Source organism: Microtus ochrogaster, chromosome 21 (assembly GCF_000317375.1).
Source record: "Microtus ochrogaster isolate Prairie Vole_2 chromosome 21, MicOch1.0, whole genome shotgun sequence".
Classification (NCBI taxonomy): domain Eukaryota; kingdom Metazoa; phylum Chordata; class Mammalia; order Rodentia; family Cricetidae; genus Microtus; species Microtus ochrogaster.
In genome coordinates, this window is record NC_022022.1 from 49,431,413 (window position 1) to 49,445,499 (window position 14,087).

Consider the following 14,087-nt stretch of genomic DNA (forward strand, 5'->3'; position numbering starts at 1 on the left):
AATCTTATCTTTGAGTTAAAAGTTCTTCAAAATTTAAAAATGAGGAAAAGACTTGAATTCACTAAAAGTAATCCCATAATCAGTAAGCATGTAAAAAGGTGATTAAATACATTCATCAATAGAGGAGCACAACTTTTAAAATTTAAATCAGTATTCCTTTCTATCCACTTAGGTGACTATGCCCAGACAAACCAAAAATAATGAGGGCTGGGTCAGAGGGACATAAAGTATCTGGATCTGTTGATGAAATATGAAATGTTATAGCCACTTGATGCAATGTATTGGCACTCTGAAAAATACACACATAAATTATGACTCAGAGATGCTATCATTACCTACGGAAGATATACACAGTAAGACACTAGTTTAGTGTTCAATAACCTATACCAGCATAAAAATGGAAAAAGCACAAGTATCTTCTTGGAAGTGCAGAGGCTATATATCAACAGTTTGGAACACTAATTATAAAAACGGAGTAATTAACACAGGGTATTAGCTGGATGAACCTCAAAGATCACGGCACTGAATGGAAAAGGCCACATGCGAAATACTCCTTGAGAAATGTCATTTATAGGAAACGGGTAGACAGGGAACATCTGCACAGAAATAAACAACGATGGTGACTTTACTATTCAGGGTTTGTAGTAAACCCTTGATATGCTAATGGACATGAGGGATTTTGAGGGTGTGGAGATGATGGAGAAGGTCTGCTAACAGGTTGTGATGTTGACACAGTTTCCTCCACAATTTGTAAAACTCCTTATATACACACATACATACATACATACATAAACGTATGTATATATATTAACATACATCAATTAGTCAAACTATTTGCTAAATGATGCTATGAAAATCAGCAAATTGAATATATCCAGGGCTTTTCTCACATTTTTAAGAAGCATTTGATAGCCTGGAGTTCATTAACTCAGAACATGTGAACATTTGGCCTTCTTAAAACATTCATATAGAAAAAGCACAAAGGCATGAGACCACATTAACGGCGACAAAACAGAAAAAAAGTCATGGGTAACAATCTGCTTCACCACCTTATTTTAAATGTGGGTTGCTACCTGGAGTAGCTATATCCAGACTACCGCTTCTGATAATGTGTTTAAAATTTGGCCTACAAGCTGCCCACAAGTATGGATGCAGGAAAGAACTGATAGGAGGTATCTGTATCATTATGTCACCTATAATTGTGCTATTTATGAAAAGAAATGAATATTCTAGACTTTGTTAGAAAGTCCTGCTATTTGCTTCATAAACATCACACAATGAGCCAGGAATTCATGTGGGCACAAATGATAGACAGGGTTATTTATGTATGTTGCTTCTTGCCCTTGGTTGAGAGTATAGACACATTTCCAAGCCTGATAATGTTTCTGACTATTATTTATGTGATGAACTAGTTGTCAGGGTTGTCCAAAGACCTCAAGTTGTTTAATAAAGGAAACTCATTCAAGACACTGATCTGAAATGAGCAACTTCTCAGCCCTGAAGTTTGAGATCAGAACAGAGGATCATACTAAGTCAAATCAAGATATGCAGCAGTTCTTCATATATCAAGATCAAAGGGTGAAGTACACAGTTATCCCTACAAAGTACAAAGTAATGCCTACTTTTTTTAAAAATTTATTTATTTATTAAGGATTTCTGCCTCCTCCCCGCCACTGCCTCCCATTTCCCTCCCCCTCCCCCGATCAAGTCCCTCTCCCTCATCTGCTTGAAGAGCAATCAGGATTCCCTGACCTGTGGGAAGTCCAAAGACCACCCACCTCCATCCACGTTTAGTAAGATGAGCATCCAAACTGCCTAGGCTCCCCCAAAGCCAGTATGTGCAGTAGGATCAAAAACCCATTGCCATTGTTCTTGAGTTCTCAGTAGTCCTCATTGTCCGCTATGTTCAGCAAGTCTGGTTTTATCCCATGCTTTTTCAGACCCAGGCCAGCTGGTCTTGGTGAATTCCCGAAAGATCATCCCCATTGTCTCAGTGTGTGGGTATACCCCTCGCGGTCCTGAGTTCCTTGCTCATGCTCCCCCTCCTTCTGCAAAATCAGGAGCAGAAGTAATGCCTACTTTAGAAAACTTTTTTTGATTATTTCAGAATTTTCTACAATGCAATTTGATAATATTCACCCTGATCCTTTCCTTACATTTCACCAAATCTATTTTAAACTTCTGACCCACCCCACACCTTCTGACCCACCCCACACCTTCTGACCCACCCCTGCACCTTCTGATCCACCCTACCCCTTCTGACCCACCCTACCCCTTCTGACCCACCCCTGCACCTTCTAACCCACCCTACCCCTTCTGCCCCTCCCCACACCTTCTGACCCACTCCACAGCTTCCTGTTCTCTAGTTTGTGCTTTCCACATACTTCTGAGTGCCACTAGAGCATGGTCAATCTGTCAGAAACCACACTGGTAAAGAAATCTAATTTTTTTCATCTAGTCAGCATATCAGCATGGAGCAGAAGGTGTTCATAAGCTCCCAGCCTTAGCTAAAGACCTTTGGAACGCTGTTGTCTTCAGAAGGAGAGATCACTAAGTCATATGCTCTCTTCTCCTTGTTGCTGGGTAATAAGGACAAATATTTAATAATTTGTCTATCACATTTTGCTACTTCCTATTCAGAAAAATGTCAAGCATTGATAAGGAACAGACTCTTTCAACTAAATGGTGTAAAATCAAGTGAGAAAGATTATGCTTTGAGTTGAGACCATTTAACTCTGCTGCTTGAAAGAAAGTTGTCAATACATAGTTAATTATGATCCCAACTTTCTAGCAATATGGTCAATATGAAAATTGATATTTTTTCTCTCTAAAATTAGTTTCAGGTAACTAGTCAAATAATTATTTAGATATTCAAAAGTATGCTACATTTTAAAAAGATGAAATCTACAGAGGTGTCATTGAAATTGAAAAGGTGACTTTTATAGAGCTAAAACAGAAAGTGACTTACATATGAAAATAAGCTATAATATTTTATATTATGTTATATTTTCAAATTACATGTTAAGACTTGAAAATATACCAGAATTTTAAAAATTTGATGTTGCTTGTGGGGGCTATAAAGAGGCTTTTAAGTTTATTTTGCACAATAGCATATTGTGTTAACGTTGTGGCTTATTATTGGCACACAGATATTCATTACAGTTACTTAGGGAAACATAACTTGAAACTTTTGGGCTTACAAATTTAGAAAGCTTGCCTTTAATGTTCTATTATCATAAGGTTTTATAATTAATTCCCACAGTACAAAATAGACAAATGAGAGAAAAAATTTCAAGCTCTATAAGGTTTTCTTTTATTTTTTTCATTTATTTTGCAACCCAACCTCCGTTTCCCCTCCCTCCTCTCCTTCTGTTCCTTCCCCCTGCCTCTCCTCTGCCCCCCCATCCACTCCTCCTCTGTTTCTGTTCACAATTCAGTCACAATAGGCTTTCTCTGAATGTGTGATCTGAAATTCAGCAAACAAAACTTTAATTATATATCCTTTTATGTATTTTTACTTGCTGCAATAAATGTAGCTGTCACACTTTTCCCTGTCGTAAAATTTGTCACCTGAAGTAAGAACACATTCTGTAACATAAATGGTTAGGATTTTCAACATGAAACTCGACAAATAAGCTACATGAATGAACTAAAGGGAAGTAGCGGCAGGTCTTGATCAGAGTGCAGGGTCTTAAAGACTTTGCTTTGCAGCTGCTGACCATCATCAGGAAGCGTCCTCACATCCTAGCTCCTCTAGAAATAATTCCCTTGTCATTCACTGGAATAGGGTTTCCTTTTATTTCTTTGTTTTATTTTTTATTACATCCATTGAATTTACCCCCTTCTCCTTTATGTTTGGTCCTCCAAGAGTTTGGAATGTGACCTGGAAGTAGCACAAAAGATCTCAATTCATATCCAGTGACCTTTGTTACAGTCAAATATTCTGACGTCCAACTCTGGTCTCATAGTAAAATGGACAGCTGCTTACAACTTCCTCGCAACTCTTAAATCTCAAGTCCCACACTTACCATGAAACCCCAGTGTTGGACACTGCTTAGTTTGCTTGCTAATATATGATGCGTATGTCTGTAATATGGTGTGTTTATGCAGACATTACCTTACTTTACATAGACAAAAAAGAACAATGGAAATTCCTTTCAGATGATTTTAGGAATTATTGGACCAATAAAATCCAAATTACAGCTCAAGTCAGTGCTGGCTTTACAGAAACTTTCAAAATAAAATTTTGAAAGCAAATGCAAGAGCGATGGATTTTAAAGGTGGGGGGGGAGCAAGAAATTGTGATGAAACAAAGAATGAGGAAACCGTATTGATTGATTAGATATATGCGCTCCAGAAATCAAGAGAGTGATAAGGAGAAAATTGAACAAGAAGGTGTCTGGCTCTCAGCAAGCACACTTGGACTCTACAAGTATGTGACACAATGTGTTCACCAAATTTTGTTTTCCTCTTTGTACGAAAATAATCTATACATGAATGTTTAATTCACTCACCAGATACTAACTTTGGCCAGCGTAAAATGAATGAATGAATGACTTAGAATAGAATAGCTCAAGATTTGCCTTTGCTTTCGACTCTTTTTGCTGTCACTAAGATGTCAGTGTTGCAGATGCAGGCTGTGGCATGAGAGCGAAGTTTACTCAAAGAAGACAAAGGACATAAAGGAGACGTGAAATTTGTGGACTGTGGGCCACCGAGACTCAGGGGATATTCGCTACTATGAGAAGCTCTAGCCTTTTCTGAATGGAAGTTTGCTCATTAACATAGTTGGGGGATTATCTATATCCTTCTGGCTAATGAGACTGTCACAAAAGCAGCCCTATTCCTTTCCCCACCCCATACATGGTGCTAATCACAGAGCCGATGCCCACAGAAAGACCAAAAAGTATTCAGCAGATACTATGGGGGCACACAATTATGTTCCTAGGATTTTATGAGCAAAATAGAAAGATGCATCCATTTTAATTTTTAAAAAATGACTAAAATATCAAATAACACAAAAATTACCACTTCTCTTTGAAGGGACTCTAAGAAGCCTAAACATGGCAAACACAGGCCTGAGCAGTACAAACACTGCATAGAAGTAATGTAAGGAGGTTTGTTTGTTTCCTGGCCATCCAATAGCCCAGACTTAAAATAATCACACAGAAACTCTATTATTTAAATCAGTGATTGGCCCATTAGCTCTAGCTTCTTAATGGCTAACTCTTACATCTTAATTTAACCCATTTCTAGTAATCTGTGTATCGCCACATGGCTGTAGCGTACCAAGTAAAGTTCTGGCATCTGTCTCTGCTGGGGCTACATGGCTTCTCTCTGACTCTGCCCTTCTTTCTCCCAGTATTTAGTTTAGTTTTCCCCGCCTACCTCTATTCCCTGTGAAGGCCCAAGACGGTTTCTTTATTAACCAATGGTATTGACAACATACGGAGAGGGAATCCCACATCACAGAGGTTTTGTCCTTTTACCCTCTTTTCTTTCCCCTGTTAAAAACTCTTAAATTCCTAAAGCTAGTCCCCAAGGTCTATTCCCTTATTTGGCCACTGGCTCATTCCTGAGACAAAACACAAAGATCTAACAATCAGAACTCGTTATTTGTTTAAAATGTCCAATCAGGATTTACTAGCCCTCCTTAGCACTGGTGTTCCCTTTTCCCTTTCAATCCCAGTCCTGCAGTTCCTGCAGAAACATCCCTCTTGCTCTCTTCCTTGCTGTCTCTGCTGCCATAGTTTGCCCCTCCATGCTAATAACTCTCTGCATTAAGAATTTGGTGTCTGGGCGTGTTTTAGACCAATTCCAGTGGCTGGCCTTCTTTCCGCTATTCATGGACCACAATATTATACTCCCCAAAGAGATACCTATATCATATAGAATTGAAAAGGAGTTTCAGTAATACAGTAATTTTTTAAAAGGGAAAAAGAGTTAACAGCTGTTATTCCAAAAGTATATTATCTACATCTATGAAAGGGAGCACAACTTTACTAATAGCTCATTAAGTATAAATAAATGATAAAATATAACACCCTCATTAACCTAACCAGAGTGACTTCTTTCTGTGTGCCTTTTCCCAGGAGATGTAAGCAATGATATTCCTACTGGGTAGGGTGTTGATGCTAGAATAGGTTCACTTGGAGATTCTATTCTAGCAAACTTTCATAAATCACAAGTTTACAGGGATTACTTGCTGAAGTATGGGTAAGATACTTACAGGAATATGGGTGGCTCAGAGTCACAGAAAAGTCTGCAGCAGCACTGCGGACAAATTAGGAGAAAATAGAACACTTAGCTGATTCTATGACTCTCTTCCAGGAAAGAAAATCTTGATTCTTATGAAATAACTACATAACAATGATTAAAACAGAAACAAAAGACTATTCCAAAAGTTGACAGAGATAAAACCACCAGCACTTTTGGGAGTCTTATTCTGTATCAGGTTGGTATTATGAACTAATGTAAAACAAACACATTCTATATTGTCCAGAAACTTTACTATAGAGGTACACTTAGTAGACTAGTGCCAAGACCGTACATGGGGATCTACCTTGCAAGCTACTCTTCAGGGAAGGACTTCCTTTCCAGCTGCATGGACTACAGACAGTGGGTGCCCTCCTGCTGTCTAATTTGTCAAACAACTCTCACCTTCAGCAAGGAATCACATGCTCAGGGGCAGCAGGTTAGAGGGTTCCAGAATGAGACTAACTAATGAAAGTCCATTTGAGCCTTACAGACTTGCCCCAGATCAAAAGTTTCTTGTGTCTTTCTCTCGTTTCAGCTTCTTTCTCTCCTCACACCTGCTGCAGCCCCCTTGAAAGCATCACAAGCCTTGAAGCCCATCTCAACACCTGCTCTGAACAATCAACGTGGGACAGCTTGCGTTCGAAGAGGTATGAGAAAGCAGCTGACAGATTGGAATCTGAGGCTCGCTCCTTCCCTTCCTAGTTGGCCATGGAGACTCAACATTATTGGTGAACACCTGTGTGCAAGCATTGAACATATATTAGAACTTCCACTGGCAGGAAATTGGGAGGTAGGCATTAATACCAGAAAATGCACCTGTCCTGGAATTTGGAAACAAATCTAGAACAAACACTGAAGGATTTATGACAAGCAACTGGTAATTAATGATGTCCCCAGGGGCCTTTTTATTTACATGTGTTAACTGAGAGTGTAGGAGAAAGTTGAAGATCATAATCAAAATTTTTATTTTAAATGAAAAAAATTCATCATATTCCCTTCCCCCAGTTTCTCTAGATCCTCTCCATCTCCCAACCCACCCAACTTTTTACTCATTTTCTCTCACTAAAAATTTCAAAAACAAAACATGGAAAAAAAACAAAAACAAAACAAAGAAGCAAAAAACAAATAAGACAAAAATGCCCAAAGAAAGCAAAATTTAAACAAAAAATACACAATACTACCATGAAATTTATTTTCTGTTGGCCAAATAACCCTGGGAACCAGGCCTTCCCTTAAGACTGTTTCATATACCCACTAAAAATCTAAAGAAAGAAATGGTTTTTCTTTTTGCCAGTGGTTGGGGTGAAAGCCCGTCTTTAATTCCCCCCTCTCGGTCTGGCTTTCACCTGTATAGGTCTAATACGTGACAAGGCCGAGGTCCAAGAGGGGTTTCCTTAATCTGGTGTTTAATTTGGAGACCTTTAGGTCCCTCACATGAGCAGCATAGGTACAGAATACAGTACACAGGTGGCAGTGAAGGCTGTAACCCCTCTTGGACCTCTGCTGGCCTGCGAGCCTGTCATCTTAATTGCCTACCTCTTACGGTGCTTCTGTCCTTCCGGGTGGTCCAATAGGTCTGAGGCCCTGCACAGTTGGCCCTGCAGACTTCACAGTAGTGCATAAAGGACATCCTGGTGTCCACCTTCGGCTTCAGCAGCCTGTCCAGGAATGGCAGTACGTTGCTGTAAAGCTGAGGTCCTAGGGCCTGAGACCTGGGACATCCCAGGGGTCCAAGCCCACCAGAGCCATCTGGGACACCTGCTGCTTCTGCAGAGCCTGCTGGGACTTTGGTGGATAGTATGAGCAGTGGGAGCTTGGGCCTGTCTGGCAGAGAGAGGTTGCAGCTGGCTGCTCCAGTGTGTCCTCACAAGTTCTGGCTCCCTGCCACTCTCACCAGCTGGTGGGTGTGTACAGCAGTGACAACAGATTCATGCTACTGCTGCCAGTGTACACCCTCGGCTACTTGGGAGGCTGATCTTCAGTTGGGGGCTGCTGGCATTTGGGATTCCTGCCTGTTACCCACAGAGCTGTGGCCTCAAGGTTGACCGCCTGTGCTATGTGCTGATGCTGTTGGAATAAAGAGCAAGTCCTGTGCCTGGGGGTACATGCCTGCACTCTGCTCACCTGGGTTCATTTTCCAGACACCGAAGGAGTAAAATGGCTAAATAAGATGCTAAAGCAATGGTGGCCCTTTCTTTGTCAATTTATAGAGAAACTCTTTCGAGAAATCTTAGATCCAACTGTGTGGGGAGCAAATGCCCACCTCAGCACCTCCAGCTTCACAAAAGTGAACGTTTGTCAGGAGCCCCTTAGAGTCAATGGTCTTAAGGTTTGTACTGAAAATGTAGACAAAAAACAAATTATTCCACATTGGTTTTGCAGGAAAAAAAAATGTGAGATTGATTTGGAGATCAAGCAATATTTTTGTAGACCTGCTATGAAAAGTATTCAGATTCATAGGACAATTGGGTGATCTTGGAGCCCTAGGTTGGAGAAATGCCTTTAGTTGGAGCATTGTCAATTTTTTTTCCTTAGGAAACTCCAGTTAGAGATTAACAGGGAAGTACTGCCTAATGTCTCCTGGCCATCCCTGAACTGAATAGTTTATCAGATACAATCATTTTGGATACAATAGCAAACTAAGTGATAATTGCTTGCCAAAAATCAAGATCTTAGCAGTGCTCTCTATACTTCCAATAAAGATACAGCCCCATGCAGTACCTTTCTTCACTCCCATCCCTTACATCAGCCTAGCCTTTTCAGATTCCAATAAAAACTCAAAGGGCTGTACCCTGGTACCTGTTGCATATTAGATCGCACTACCTAAGTGTCTATACCTCATTACTTCTTAGAAAAGTTGTAGTCCTGACTCAACTAAAAAAATCAAAGCTGACTTTGGAGTTGGAACGTGACTCTCCCCTTTTCTAAACACAAGTATGTTGCTAGAAGAAAAATTCAGAGTTTCTGTCTCATATCAGAAGAGCCACCTGGTGTGGGACAGAAGTAAACCAAAAATTTAGATGCTATTGTTATCAAAACTCTGTTATCTTCTCTAAATTTTATTTCTCCCTTTACTTATCTTTGACTCCTTAGTACCTTTTGTTGCCTAAGCAATAGATAAATAGATAGAAGATAGATAGATGATAGATAGATAGATAGATAGATAGATAGATAGATAGATAGATAGAAGATAGGCAGATAGATGATAGGTGGTAATAGATGCAATATATATTCAGTAAAATATTATTATATTTTAACATATTTATCTTATTTTAAATTTAAGTGTATGTGTGTCTATGTGGCTGTATGTATGACTCTGCCTAAGCTTCTTAACAATTCAGTGACTTTCTGGGATCCTGGAAGATTTCCTGTACTACTGGCATCCCTATAGTACACAGGGACAAGCCATTATGGAGAGGACCAACAGAGCTCTTAAGGAGCAGTTGGCCAGGACTCTTTGGCCAGAAACTAGGAGAGATCTTCATCTGGCCTTAACAGAGGATGCTTTCCATATGAACTTTGTCAATGTTGATGACAAAGGGCTCAGACCAGTTTTCAAGCACTGGGCATCTCTACCAAGGAACACACCCCCGCCCCTGGTGAGATAGAGAGATCCCATCTCCCTTCAATGACAGCCACTGATCCCCCTGCTAACCCATGGAAGAGTGTATGTTTGTGTTGTACCTCAGATTTCCACAATGCCAATATAGGACCTGGTAAGAGATGTATGTCCAGCCATGGATCAGCCTGCTTCCATCAAGGAGGAAATAACTCAGAATGTGTAATGGATGTGCTCCCCTTCTTGTCCTCTTTACCCACTACTCAAACACAATGATTCATTATTGGCAGAGGTTATGGCTCTTCATTTTTTGAAAAAGCTTGGCATAAAAATAAAAAGACTATTGGATCCCTCCTGGATGCTCACACATACACTAACTGGTGGAGTGGTATTAATCCTTATTCTCTTTCAATGTCTTCTACAGCAGATCTGACATCAACAACAGCAACTAAGGTGACTCTTCAAGTGGTAATGGCTCTTAGGCATCCTCACAGTCCTCCACAGGAGGTTATGTATGCCTAGTTATGCATCTGTAATTCAAAAGACTGTTGCCTTGTCCCCCTAACCTGGCAGATCTCCAGGAATGAATGCTCTTGGAGGGTTGGTAGTCAATGACAGGTAAGAGCTTATGGGACAGGCCAACCTAAGACAAGCAAAGTCCAGTGACTGAGCCCTCCTGAAGCAGGGTCAACAAGGACTGAGCAAAGAACTCTGGCTCCCACTGTGAACCCATTTAAAAAATAAAAAGTGAGGATATATAGGAAATTAAGACCTACCAGGCCCAAAGGAGCAAACCTGGAGTCTGCTTGGTGCTATCAGAGGTCCTGATCATTCCCAGTTAATGTGGGATGACCAGGTGATATCAATTGTCAACAGATCAGAATGCTTGGGTGCTGGGAGAATATATAAATCTTCCCCATTGTTAAATAAACAAGTCAGCTAAATGAGTTCTACCTTACTATCAGTGTCGGAGACACTGACAACTGTGCCTTATCATCCCCTCCTCAGAGTAAGACGTTAGAACCCAGCAACTAAGTTCTACTTAAAATTCCTATGGTGAGGGCCTGGTGTTGGAGACAGACTTAAAGAAGGTAATTAAGGTAAATAAGATAGTGTTTGCCCCTTTTCTACTACAACTAATGCCCTTAGTAGTAGAGCATTGCTAATTCATTGACCCTTTAATACATGCAGTTCTTAACATTCTGGTGACCCCCAGGCATACAATTGTTTCATTCTCATGTCACTCCTATAAGTTTGCTGCTGTTATGAATAGCAGTGCAGATATCCAATATGCAGGATATCCAATATGTGACTTCCAACAAGGCCACAGTTGAGGTTGTGAGCCACTGCTTTAGAATAATATATTAGGGCACAAAATTATACGCATTTATGAAATTGTCAAAGTACATGCTGTCTAAAAAAGACAAATGAAGACTATCACAAGACAAAACACACACTCTTAACAGTTACTAAAACTGTAATATGGCTTTGGAATGGAGTAAGGATGGATGCTGGAAGATTTTTGAAAAAGTTGAGAAAAACAAACTTTTGCAGAGATTGTTGGTAAAATATGAACATTAGATATGATTCCAGGCAGGACTCAGAAAAAAATGGATGTACTAGAGAGAAAATGACTATTATCTTAGCAATATACAGCCATTTTCATAAAGAGCATATTGTCGGGGATATGAAAGCCAAACATGTTCTGGTGAGGAGTCGGAAGGAATGGAAGAATATGATGGAAGCCATGATTAATGCAGATTTGTTGGCTCAGGTTGCAGGTGCAGGCTGAACAAGAATGACAGCTAACTGTAGCCTCACTCAGGGACGGACTTGAAAAAAATAATGAGAGGAAATCCTCACAGTGTGTAGATCTTTAAACAATGATTCTGGCCTCTATTTCATGCGAAAGAGTGGGAGTCCAAAATAATACAGGGATTAAGGGTCAGCACTGGAGTTTGAATGGCTTCCCAGACATTGAAAAGAGGTATGGTCAAAGAACAAAATTGACTATTCTGGTAAATTTAACATGTATCAATATGCTTGAAGAATGAAAATAGATTACAGTTTTATTCAGTAAGGAAGAAATGAACAATTGTTGAGTAACAGAAGTCAGATAGTAAAGGGACAGCTGCATAGAGCTACGCTAACTGGCTTCGGCTTTGAAATTGGAATGGGGGTGGCAGTTGGAAAGGACAAAGAATCCCTAGGTAGATTCTAAAAATATTGTATTTTCTTGATATGGCAACAATTCAGTGTGTCCTAATAATTCAACATACTTCTTATGCATTTTGTACCTTTCTGGATGTATACTCTATCTTAGAAGATTCGTATATTAGGCCCTCCATATGTGGGATACAGTGGTAAAGCTTGGACTCTCTGTGAGGCACCTGGTAGTATGACTAGGATCTATCCCTGGTACATGAGCTAGCTGGTTGGAGCCCATTCCCTATGGTAGAATGCTGCACTCAGATTTAATGCTGTGAGGAGGGACTTGGTCGTGCCCCCAATTTAATGTACCAGACTTTGTTAAATTCCCGTTGGAACCCTTACCAATTAGGAGGAGTGGATGGTGGTGGGCTGGGTGGAGATGTAGAGGGTGGGAGGAGGGATGGGGAAGAACTGTGGATGGAATGCAAAAATTACAAAAATTAGTACACTATAAGTATATGTACTTCTTCAAAATATACTTTCAAGTGGTATGAATTTATGTACTCTGGGCAGTGAGAACACTGAACACCAGGAAAGACACATGCCCCCTTCAGGCAGCTCATTCATGGAAGAAAAGAGAAAGCAAAGAACTGGTTTGTATATATCTCTTCCTTTCCTAACCCCAGTCAAATGTTGCTCATTTCTATTGGGAAGAATGAAAGATAGGGAGAAGAGAGAGCAAAATCATCTTTCAAGGGTTTAATGACTTAAAAAGAAACATTAAGAACAGGGAGTAAGTATCAACAGTTCACTCTGACATCATTGCTTGGATTCTTATTTTCCTAACTCAAAGACATTAACCACTAAATCTACAGCCTCTTGATGTCTGAGACCCTCCTATTGCACTTGGCAACCAACTTAGGAACTCTCACTGAAACTGCCCCTACCTATAAGGGGACATTCTCTTAATACACTTCTGAGAGTCTTAACAGCCACTGGTAGACAATAAAGGTCCAAGTCTTAAGTGGTTTAAGGACTGAACTAATAAGTATCTTAAATTAAGTACACAATACATTAAATACATCCATTCCAAAGTTCGAGTCATATCTAATGCAGAAGATAGACCTCTCATACTTGTCAAGATATGTTTTCACAAATAGGCAATTTATAACTTTAACATAAGATTAAATAAGAATGCTAAGACAATATCATGGTGAGTCTAGGAAGGCTGGGGGGATATGATAACTCAAGACAACTGAACACGAAATGAAGGACGATTCTGACAGGTGGTACAGGAAGGTGAGACATGCATAAGAGAACAAATAAATCTGAGACATGGAAAATGAGTTACATCACTGTGTTACTACCCAAATTCTTCCTCCAGGACCAAGTACTCAGGCCCCTAGTTGTTAAAACCATCAAATGAGAATCATGAAGTAATATGTCATTATAAACAATTAACGTAATAATTTCAGTGGACCCTTGGTATGCAAGTTTGCATTTGGTGAACATGGTGTGAATGTAGAAGTATTTTCATCTTTGAATAGAGGCATGGATTTTTATATTTATTGGAGTAAACACCCCAAAGTAGCAAACAGAGACCACAGTTTTTATTTTGGGTAATCCTCACAGTGTCTACGTAATTAAAGGATTCTAGGGTCCTTATTTCAAGATAATTGTGAGACTTCACAAAGAATCTATGCCACACCCTTCCCAAATGGCACAGCACATTATACTATACATAAATGTCTTAAAATTAAAATTGAGTTCTTCCATGATGACATGTCAGTAACATATATATATATATTCCCTCAATTAGCAAAACAATAACAATAAAATTGAGCAATATAGTACTTATAATCTCTATAGCACTGCAAGGTTTCCATTCTCACATATGATGAGTTCAGAGGTTATATAAACAATTACAAAGCTTTATAAGTAGCTGCTAAGGAAGCCATAACAGTTTTACTGATCATCAATATCAGCATCATTTGCATTATGAAACATCTTTTCTATTTATATTGAATTTTTTTATTTTCTAAAGCAGATATTCTCAAGGCAGAAATTATAGCTACTATCAGCTTTAAATAATTGAAATCTGTTTTAGAAGACTAATTTA